Consider the following 12105-nt stretch of genomic DNA (forward strand, 5'->3'; position numbering starts at 1 on the left):
TGAGAATACACTAATGTTTTCATCCATTTAAGACAAATATACACATGTCGCGCTATCAGTGTAGCGAGTCAGCTTTATAGATAAACTAAATACCCTGAAATGACGAAATTACTCTCAAATAAAATTGTAATTCCAAGAGGCACACACGACGACGGAGAGGTGCTTCGCTTTCCTTTATGTATAGTAGTAAAAAGATTGAAAGATTAAGACATCATCTCAGGGGGAACTCTTTGACACTGCTTTATGATGCCTTAATTCTGAACTTATAACTGTTTAAGTTTGTCATCATCAAAAAGAGAAAACTTGATAGATCTTAAATACTATTGTCTTATGTTTTGATGATCTAACAAACTTTCTGATAAGAACCAGTTAGGGAACCTGATCTGCTTTGGATTGCTGCAAACTTCAACGTACTCCAGTAAAAGTTGAACTGCTACAAATACAGAAGCTAGGAACCAATCCAGAACCTGTTGCTCCTTTAGTTCCTCTGTAGCAGTACAATGTCATTCGGACACAGCTGGAACTGAAGTGATTGACGGCACTGCTTCTGCCGCACTGCAACACACTGACATCCCACTCACTCTCCAACCAAACAAAGCATTCACATCACTTCAAGTGATGTGATCAATTGTACCCGATGAAGCTTCATAAAAAGACATCACTAGAAAAGTTATGTTCCTCATTCAAGCCTTCAGCAAAAATAGAAAAGATCATTCTCTCAAGCTTGAAGAACAAGGTTGAACGCTACTACGGACCAGTTCCTAAACGATTGATTATTGCTGTCCTAGTTGAGTTGTAACCTTGTTATTGCACTTACAATATCTCCTAAATCTCTTACTTAGAAGTTTACTGATTAGGAATTCTCTTGTAAATCCTCAAACTCGTTGAGTTTAGGTTGTGGCTAGATTTAGTCATAAAACAAAAGTCTTTGTAATCGTAGGGTTACAAAGTGGCTTGTGGTGACAGCACCACAAGTTAGAAAAAGCCTATGTAACTAGGATAGTCACAAAGTGGCTTGTGGTAAAGGTACCACAAGTTAGTTTGAAGTCTTTGCAATCAGTAGTATTGCAAAGTGGCTTGTAATAAGTAAGATTACAAGTTAGTGAAGTTAAAAGCCTACAGGGTAGGTCGTGGTTTTTTGATCCCCATGCGAAGGATCTTTCCACGTAAAAATCCTCTGCCTCATTTACTTACTGCTTTATTAAGTACTCTCAGCAGAAACTTGTAGAGGATCAGGTACTCTGCTATTTGGTGGACCCATACAAATCATCACTCCAACCCCCCCCCCCCCCCCCCGCCAAAATTCCCTTCACCTCTTGTGTTCTTTTTCCCCCAATTGTTGTTCGCCCCACCTCCCCCTTCTTTTTTTCTCCCCCTCTCTAATCTACCCCCTCCTTCTCTTTTTGTTCCAAACCCAGGCAGAGATAGTGAAAAACAAAGAAAAGCAATGGATTTTCTCAAAAACTTATCTCAATCTGTTCTCTTACATTAACTCCCTCTCCCCTTTTTGTATCCAATCTCAGACCGGAAGACAGATAGAAAAAAGAGAAATATCGCGGAAAATTATCAAGTTTTGGGTAGAAAATTCTATTTACGGAGTCCGACTTTTTCTCTCTTTCTGATTTACCATTTATGTCCTTCTTTGACATAGCCTAGCTCGCTCACCATAGTATTGGGCAGCCTTCATTGTTTTAAAACAATGGATTCCTATTGATTTTTTATGAAATTCCAAAATTAAATTTATTTTTTTAGTCAAGCCATGAGCATAGTGATGTTGTGAATTTGATTTAGAAATAAGAGAGAGAAAGAACACTGAAGAAAAAGAAAAAGAAAAAGAATAAGAATAAAAATAAGGAAAAGAATGGAGGTGGGTGAACGAAGAAGAAGGGAGAGGTGGACGAACGGAGAGACGTGTCAGGTCTTTTTCTCTTTTTTTTTTAATTTGTAACTTCTAGAAGTTTGCTTATTTTGTATTTTTAAATAGCACCCATAAATAACACATGTCAAGTAATAAATAGTCTAGTATATGACGTATTGTGCATGTCAGCGCAATTGATATACATGCACTGAATGTATTGATTAGTACTAATTCCATCAAGTTCGAGTGTTCAAATGGGAAAGTTTAAACTTCATGTATCAGCTTTCAAATTCCCTACAAGTCTAAGTGGCCAAGAAACCATTCCGCCTAGTATGAATAGAGACATGAAATATAATATGTGGAACACTAATTAAATACTTGATAAAATAAGAAAGCTCTCTTTTCCTTTGTTTTCTTGTTTCATGATGTTACTTTAAGCTTAATATTCTTAACAGATTCAACTTAATAAAGGAAGGGAACCTACGACTATTTTTGCCATTCAAGATGCAAATATCGTTTATTTTCTAGTGATTACTATTTTTCTTTTTACATATAAAAACAAGGGCTAGGAGAAGATTGAAATGACATTCAAATAAAAGAGTTTGATTATTAAATTCTTCTTGTAGTATGTTAGAAGAATAAGAGAATGAAGATGTAATTGAGAGAATTTTCTGTGTATATCTGATAATGAAATTGTACAGAACTTGTCCTTATATATAAATAAAAAGAATCTTTAAATAACTTACTATGCCACTTGGCCTATGACTATTAGCTATTCTATAACAAATTTATTGGATAGAAACAGAAAGAATAATTTATCTACAAGAAACAAAAAATCTGCACAGATAGTCTTGTCTTCTTCTATAGTAGGCCCAAGAGGCTTCAGACGAATTTGGGCCCAATGAAAAATAGATCAAAAACAGCAACACAAGCACTTTGAGCCCAAAAACACGTGGAAGGCAATTGTGAAAAAAGTCCAAATCCAAATCTCTGATACATCCGCTTTGTTTGGACATAAGACATTCACCTCGTTTGTGTCGGTCTTCTTCTTCACGATTTCAGCTTCCTTTGCTTTTCAATTCTTCATGGAATCACCATTACGTTCTGAAATTTGTGAAGCTTCGATTCCAACACCCCCCTAGAGTTGGAGGGATGTGAAACAACACCAACTTGCCCAAAACAGTTTTGTGGATCGGACTTGAAAGGGGTTTTGTGAAAACATCGACAACCTGAGAAAAGGAGGGAACAAAGGATAAAGAGATGAGACCAGCAAGGTATTGCTGTCGGACAAAGTGACAGTCAAGGTCGACATGCTTGGTGCGTTCGTGAAAGACTGGATTTTTGGCGATGTGGATAGTGGCCTGACTGTCAGAGTGAAGAGGTACAGGAATAGAAGGAGTAAGAGAAAGGTCTTCAAGAAGACGGAGAAGCCATGTGAGTTCTGCGACGACTCGGCGCATAGAACAGTACTCTGCCTCAGCGGAGGAAAGGGACACCAAATATTGCTTCTTGGACTTCTAAGAAATGGGAGAAGAATCAAGGGAAATGTAATAGCCACTGATAGACCGGCGAGTGTTCGGACATCGGCCCCAATCGGAGTCACAAAAAGCAACAAGCTTGAAAGAGGGATTAGATGAGAGAAAAAGCCTTAAACCAGGGTCCAAAATAAGGTAACGTAAACGATGTAAAGCAACATCAAAATGAGGACGACGAGGCGATTGCATGAATTGACTGAGGTGTTGCATAGCAAATGACAGTAACTTGTGACTAGATTCGAGCGGATTTGTGGTGGAATCAAGGGGTAAAGCTATAATTGAGACTTGAGTTGTGTTCGAAGCATCGAGGTAAGTGTTCGGTCTAACCTTAGCTAGAGGGATTAGGAGTTGAGTCATATTTGCTACTTGTTTTTTGTTGAGTACGACGTATAGGCATGGTGACGAGTATCTATACGTTGGTGTCGAGCATGACCGTGGGTCTTAAATTCATATCTGTGTATTCTTAATTGATTCTATGAAGGCTTGAATTGATGATTCTCGATACTGAGCAAGGATTTAGTTTATTTCCATGGACTTTAGTTATGACTGAGTATTGGTATTAGTTGTGTCAAGTAGAAGTTGAATAAGATTGGTTATAGTTGACTTTCCCTTGCCAGGAAGTTATTACTTTGTTTTTGTTCCCTTGCTGGGAAGTTATTACATCGTTTTGTTTCCCTTGTCGGGATTGTATTGTTGTACTGTGTTGGATGAAATGGGAGCGGGTGGTACGCCTAACACAAGTTATATTAAAATGGGAGCGGGTGGTACGCCTACCTGTTACAACCCATATCCACACGCGTTAGTTCATACCATATGTTAGTTAACATAAATCCAAGAAGGAATTATCTTTGAGATGATAATAAGTTAATCCTATTGGTCTTAAGTGCTACAAGGGTGTATAAGGGCGATTAACAAGTATTAGAAGTTAAACGAATCAAGGATGTTGTAACTCGTATTTTTGGGTAAACCTAGAGGTTATTAATACACTCAAGAGGTCATGTTTTAAGGTATTTGAATCATATAACATTCGTATCATAAGTCTTGAAGTCAAACAAGTTATGAGACAAAAGTCGACAAAAGTTGTCGCAACTTAGGTTCATAATTTTACTTAAACTTTAGGTCAAATGTTACTAAGCTTTTCTCCCGATTTATTTAAAATTATGGGGTGATATACCCACCAAATTGTATATCTATGAGTCTAGTTTCCAACGGATTAAACCGTTCGTCGATATGATCTCAGAGTAGAGAGATATTTGCGTTTTCGTGAGACTGCGCCAAGCACCTCTCTATGGGGCCCACTTAGGCGGTTTAAGATATTTGGATATATATATGATGCCTCCAACCCGTTTTAAGTCGTTTTTTCACTATATACAGACCTTAGAATCCTAGGAACACCCTCTCAAGGTTCTCTCAAGGTTCAAGACCCAAACAAAGGGCAAACAACACAAATCAAGTGTCGGGAATCCCGTGGCGCTAGTAAGTTTCTTTTTCTTCTTGTTGTTGCTCATTTTGTGTTGTTCCAGCTCGTGTGGGAGGTTGTTTTAAGGGGTTTATGTTCTGTAAATACTCCCTCAAGTTCTTAATATCAACCCTAGGTGATTTCAATCCTTCTAAAGTGATTCTAGTACCGAAAAACCCTAATTGATTGCTAGTTTCGCTTCCTTGTTGTTGTGGCAACATTGGATGGATATTTCATAGACAATTAAGGTCAAATTGGAGTTGTTATTTCTGTCTAAAGATAAGGAACCTCTTACTCTACATGTATTTAAGATTATTCAAGTTGCGGCTAAGTCATTGAAGCTAGAACTTGTGAAATATATATCGAAAGGCTTGGTAGTAATGTTATCGGTTGGTGGAATGTTTTGGGAGGTTCAATATGATTAACATTGTTTTTTTGGGCTGTTTGGTGATTGTTTTCACTTGTGGGAAGTCATATAAATAGGGGAGGTGATGTCCGTTTCATCATAAAATAGGTTGTGGTCGATACATAATAGTTATGACGCTTAAATGATAACGATAGTATCCTTTCTCTTATTGTAGACTAAGGAGTTGTGACAATTGCGTAGCTTGAGATTGTGGCAGTATATACAAGGTATGTGAGGCTATCCCTTTTCTTCTTTTCCACAACTCCGATTGTACATAATATAATGAAAGAGCTTCAAAGATATCCTACTCTTAGAAGCTAGCAGTGCTTACATTGTTTCCCCTCTTATGGAACGGTTGATGTTAATGTTGCTTATCTTATTCTTATGTTATCAATGTTGTTGGTACTTCCTGATTCTTATAAGGTTCATAGTTAAGAGTCAGTCCTAATAACGTGTACAGAGGATACCGACCTTACTCCGAAAGATTATTCAAGTTGCGGCTAAGTCATTGAAGCTAGAACTTGTGAAATATATATCGAAAGGCTTGGTAGTAATGTTATCGGTTGGTGGAATGTTTTGGGAGGTTCAATATGATTTAACGACTAGTTTTTTGGGACTTGGTTTTGGGTTTTGGGGACTTTGGTTTTTTTCGGTACGTTAGTTTGGGGTTTTAACGTACCTTAGTTAGGGTAAAAAGTTACGGGGAAGGTTAGTAAAATTAGGGGGTACCGGGTTTTCGACTTCGTAACCGTTTTAACGTAGGTTCGGTTAAAGTAGGTTTGGTCGATACAGAAGTAGTTACGTGGGAACGCCTAAAGGGTAACGATAGTATCCTTTCTCTTATTGTAGACTAAGGAGTTGTGGCAATTGCATAGCTTGAGATTGGGGCAGTATATACAAGGTATGTGAGGCTATCCCTTTCCTTCTTTTCCACGACTTCGATTGTACATAATGTAATGAAAGAGCTTCAAAGATACTCTACTCTTAGAAGCTAGCAGTACTTACATTGTTTCCCCTCTTATGGAACGATTGATGTTAATGTTGCTTATCTTATTCTTATGTTATCAATGTTGTTGGTACTTCCTGATTCTTATAAGGTTCATAGTGAAGAGTTAGTCCTAATAACGTGTATAGAGGATACCGACCTTACGTCACTCCGAAAGGTTTAAAACGTGATTCCATGAGTCGAGCATGCATTATATATGTATCTATTTTACTTTACCGAGCCGCGCTATAGTCGGTCGGGTACGACACCTATTGTGCAACCACTGATCAGTTGGGTTTTACCGAGCTGCACATGGCCGGGTACGATTCTACCGAGCCTTATGATGGCCGGGTACGTTTTTTACCGAGCCTATTACGGCCGGGTACGATATGATGATGATGATGCCCATAGAGGCGTATGTTTTAAAAGTTTATGTATATATACATATGTATCATGCATTTCATGTCAGTATCCCTCAGAGGTACCCAGATGTTACAGGTTGTATATTCTCTATCCCTACTTACATTACTGTTCGTACTTATGGTTCCCTGCCTTACATACTCAATACTTTATTCGTACTGATGTCCTTTTATTTGTGGACGCTACATGTCGTGCTGCAGGTTCTGATAGACAGGCATGTGCAGCTCCACCACCATAGTAAGCTGTCCAGTTCAGCGGTGATTGGCAAGATCCCTTCTTCGAACTTGTCATGGTCTTGGTATGCATTTTTGTTATAGACATTATGGGTATGTCGGGGCTCTTTTCCGGCAATGTTGCAGCACTTATGTTCCTTTAGAGGCTCATAGACAGGTGTCGACTCATGTATAGTTTGGTATGCCTTGTCGGCTGGTTTTTGTTTTATAGTATTTCATGGTAGCATGGTAGCTCGTACCTTATATATAGTTTCTTGATTGTCTTGTCATCCCATGTTATGTATGTTCATGCCATCATCTTTTATTGTTAGTTGTCCATGATCCATGTCTACCGATTATATTGATCTCGTCGGCCCTAGAAGATAATAAAGAAGGTTAGATAAAATGTATGTTGGTGCTCGGCAAATATGGCCGGGTGCTAGTCATGGCCCTCCAGTTTGGGTCGTGACAAACTTGGTATCAGAGCAAGTCTGTCCTAGGGATTGTCTATGAGCCGTGTCTAGTAGAGTCTTGATTATGGATGTGTAACGCGCCACATTTATAATTAGGAGGCTACATAACATCTAGGGTTGTTACCTTCTTCCTGAATCTAGATCATGCGTAGAGTTGAGTCGTAAGTGTTCATCTCTAATATTCACCTTGTTTTCTTTCAGCGATGCCTTTGACTAGGAAGCAAACAATTAGTAGACGACTTGATATAGCTGTGGGAGAGGGTACCAATCAGGTGCTCGAAGCCAGAGAAGGCCAAAGTGAGGCTCTGAGTGAGATGTTGCGGCTCCTCCGTGGGATCTGATCCGGTAAACACTGGAGGGTCTAAATTAATAAAATCACGAACTATCGTACTAACTCGTTTATCAGCAGCACCTGTATTTTGCCTCTGAGCCCGAGCAGCTACCAAGCTAGATCCTAGCCATATGATGCGGGATTGTCCTAACAGAGGAGGTGATGGTATGGCTCAACCGACTGGATCTGTGTTTGGTTCTTCCTCATCAGCTCGACCTCCAGCACGGGGTTTCCAGCAGTCGACAGGTCGTGGTAGAGGTATAGGTGCAGTGCCGAGTTCGAGTGGTGCTCAAAATCGAACCTATGCTCTAGTAGGTCGACATGATCTCGAGTCGTCTCTAGATGTTGTTACAGGTATATTGTCTGTGTTTTCTTATGATGTATATGCGCTGATTTATCCGGTATCTACATTATCATATATTACACCCTTTGTGGCTAATAAGTTTGGCATTGAACCTGAATTGATAAGTAAACCCCTTGCGTTATCTACTCCAATAGGAGATTCTATCATTGCTAGAAGGGTATGTAAAGGTTGCACTGTGATGATTTGTAGTCATCAAACCTCGGAAAATTTATTTGAGTTAGAAATGGTTGATTTCGATATGATAATGGGAAAGGAAAATGATCTCAAAAGGTTACATTTATCATCTCGTTCGCATTAGGGATGCAGAGGCGAATCCGCCTACTCTACAAACAATCCCCATGGTTAATGAATTTCCAGATGTTTTCCTAGATGAACACCTAGGCCTTCCTCCTGAGAGGGAGATTGAGTTTAGCATTGATGTGTTGCCTGACACTCAACCGATCTCTATCCCTCTATACAGAATGGCCCCGGCAGAGTTGCGAGAGTTGAAGGCGCAGTTAAAGGACTTGCTTGATAAGGGCTTCATTAGGCCTAGCACTTCACCTTGGGGTGCGCCAGTCCTATTCGTGCGGAAGAAAGACGGGTCGTTACAGATGTGTATCGACTATCGGCAGTTGAATAAGAGAGATATTTGCGTTTTTGTGAGACTGCGCCAAGCACCTCTCTATGGGGCCCACTTAGGCGGTTTAAGACATTTGGATATATATATATATATATATATATATATATATGATGCCTCCAACCCGTTTTAAGTTGTTTTTTCACTATATACAGACCTTAGAACCCTAGGAACACCCTCTCAAGGTTCTCTCAAGGTTCAAGACCCAAACAAAGGGCAAACAACACAAATCAAGTGTGGGGAATCCCGTGGTGCTAGTAAGTTTCTTTTTCTTCTTGTTGTTGCTCATTTTTGTGTTGTTCCAGCTCGTGTGGGAGGTTGTTTTAAGGGGTTTATGTTCTGTAAATACTCCCTCAAGTTCTTAATATCAACCCTAGGTGATTTCAATCCTTCTAAAGTGATTCTAGTACCGAAAAACCCTAATTGATTGCTAGTTTCGCTTCCTTGTTCTTGTGGCAGCATTGGAGGGATATTTTGTGGAGAATTAAGGTAAAATAAGAGTATTTCTTTCTGTTTAAAGGTAAGGAACCTCTTAGTCTACATGTATTTAAGATTATCCAAGTTGCGGCTAAGTCATTGAAGATAGAACTTGTGAACTATATATCGAAAGGCTTAGTAGTAATGTTATCGGTTGGTGGACTGTTTTAGGAGGTTCAATATGATTAGCATTGATGTTGTTTGGGCTTTTTGGTGATTGTTTTCACTTGTGGGAAGTCATATAAATAGGGGAGGTGCTGTCCGTTTCATCGTAAAATAGGTTGTGGTCGATACATAATAGTTATGACGCTTAAATGATAACGATAGTATCCTTTCTCTTATTGTAGACTAAGGAGTTGTGACAATTGCATAGCTTGAGGTTGGGCAGTATATACAAGGTATGTGAGGCTATCCCTTTCCTTCTTTTCCACAACTCCGATTGTACATAATGTAATGAACGAGCTTCAAAGATACTCTACTCTTAGAAGCTAGCAGTACTTACATTGTTTCCCCTCTTATGGAACGATTGATGTTGATGTTGCTTCTCTNTTATCAATGTTGTTGGTACTTCCTGATTTTTATAAGGTTCATAGTGAAGAGTTAGTCCTAATAACGTGTACAGAGGATACCTACCTTACGTCACTCGGAAAGATTATTCAAGTTGCGGCTAAGTCATTGAAGCTAGAACTTGTGAAATATATATCGAAAGGCTTGGTAGTAATGTTATCGGTTGGTGGAATGTTTTGGGAGGTTCAATATGATTATTANGACTGTTTTGTGTTGCTGTTGGGCTGCGTGGTTTTACTACTGTTTTTTGTGGAGTTTTGGAGGAGGAAGGGTGTGGATAAACACCATATAGATGTAGGGTTGTGGGCTGGTAGTTCTTCGTAACATTTCTGGGTCGTTTGACACGACTACGGTGGCCGTCGTATGTATGAAGTGATTTGGTTGTGCGTGGACTGTTTTGGGAGGCTCAATATGATTATTATTGATGTTGTTTGGGCTGTTTGGTGATTGTTTTCACTTGTGGGAAGTCATATAAATAGGGGAGGTGCTGTCCGTTTCATCGTAAAATAGGTTGTGGTCGATACATAATAGTTATGACGCTTAAATGATAACGATAGTATCCTTTCTCTTATTGTAGACTAAGGAGTTGTGACAATTGCATAGCTTGAGATTGGGGCAGTATATACAAGGTATGTGAGGCTATCCCTTTCCTTCTTTTCCACGACCCGATTGTACATAATGTAATGAAAGAGCTTCAAAGATACTCTACTCTTAGAAGCTAGCAGTACTTACATTGTTTCCCCTCTTATGGAACGATTGATGTTAATGTTGCTTATCTTATTCTTATGTTATCAATGTTATTGGTACTTCCTGATTCTTATAAGGTTCATGGTGAAGAGTTAGTCCTAATAACGTGTACAGAGGATACCGACCTTACGTCACTCCGAAAGGTTTAGAACGTGAGTCCAAGTCGAGCATGCATTATATATATGTATCTATTTTACTCTACCGAGCTGCGCTATAGTCGGCCGGGTACGGCACCTATTGTGCAACCACTGATCAGTTGGGTTTTACCGAGCTCCACATGGCCGGGTACGTTTTTACCGAGCCTATTACGGCCGCGTACGATATGATGATGATGATGCCCACATAGGCATATGGTTTAAAAGTTTATGTATATATATATATATGTATCATGCATTTCATGTCACTAGCCCTCAGAGGTACCCAGATGTTACAGATTGTATATTCTCTATCCCTGCTTACATTACTGTTCGTACTTATGGTTCCTTGCCTTACATACTCAGTACTTTATTCGTACTGACGTCCTTTTATTTGTGTACGCTGCATGTCGTGCTGCAGGTCCTGATAGACAGGCAGATGCAGCTTCCCCACCACAGTAGCCTGTCCTGTTTAGCGGTGATTGGCGAGATCCCTTCTTCGGACTTGCCGTGGTCTTGGTATGCATTTTTGTTATAGACATTATGGGTATGTCGGGGCTCTTTTCCGGCAATGTTGCAGCACTTATGTTCCTTTAGAGGCTCATAGACAGGTGTCGACTCATGTATAGTTTGGTATACCTTGTCGGCTGGTTTTTGTTGTATAGTCTTTCATGGTAGCGTGGTAGCTCGTACCTTATGTATAGTTTCTTGATTGTCTTGTCATCCCATGTTATGTATGTTCATGCCATCATCTTTTATTGTTAGTTGTCCATGATCCATGTCTACTAATAAGTCGGGATTTTAATTATACTCCTACTTGCCTATGCTTTGAGTATAAATTGCTACAAAATAGTCCCAAAATGCTCACAGGTTTTGCTTGATTACAGGTTTGATCGACAAAGTGACGAAATGTCAATGATCAGCTCAAAAAGGAGGGAAACCTGCTCAAGTATCAAAGACCAAGAGAATTGAAGGAAAAAGGGCCTACTGCGGACCGCGCAACAGTGACCGCGACCGTACTAGGAGGTTCAGAGATATGACGTATTCAGGCTTAAAGTCACGCGACCGCGGTAGGATTCTCGCGGTCCGCGGTGAAGCTTCGCGGCCGCACTCCTATTTTGTGCGGTCCGCGTTCATGAGATTCAGAGAGTTGGATAAGGGGACACAACCATGCCACGCGGTCCGCGTCCTGTTTATGCGGACCGCGCCAGACCCTCTCCACGGCCGCACTGTAATTTTACGCGGTCCGCGTGCCTAAAGATCAGAGAAGCAAAATAGCTAAGTCAAAGAGCCAGTGCGGCCGCGGTTACTTTTGTGCGGCCCGCACTGACCCCGCAGGGGTATTTTTGTCCAATTTTTTCAGCCTAGTATAAATAGAATATTTTACCATTTTTAGGTTTAATTTTAATTTCAAAACGCAGCTGTGCACCTGGGAACGAGTTTGTAGCCATTTTTGGCATTTTTGGTCTTCATTAACAATAGATTATTGTAGTTTCTTCTTAGTAATTAATTAATATG

The sequence above is a fragment of the Nicotiana attenuata genome, unplaced genomic scaffold (genome assembly GCF_001879085.1).
Source record: "Nicotiana attenuata strain UT unplaced genomic scaffold, NIATTr2, whole genome shotgun sequence".
In the NCBI taxonomy this organism is placed as follows: Eukaryota; Viridiplantae; Streptophyta; class Magnoliopsida; order Solanales; family Solanaceae; genus Nicotiana; species Nicotiana attenuata.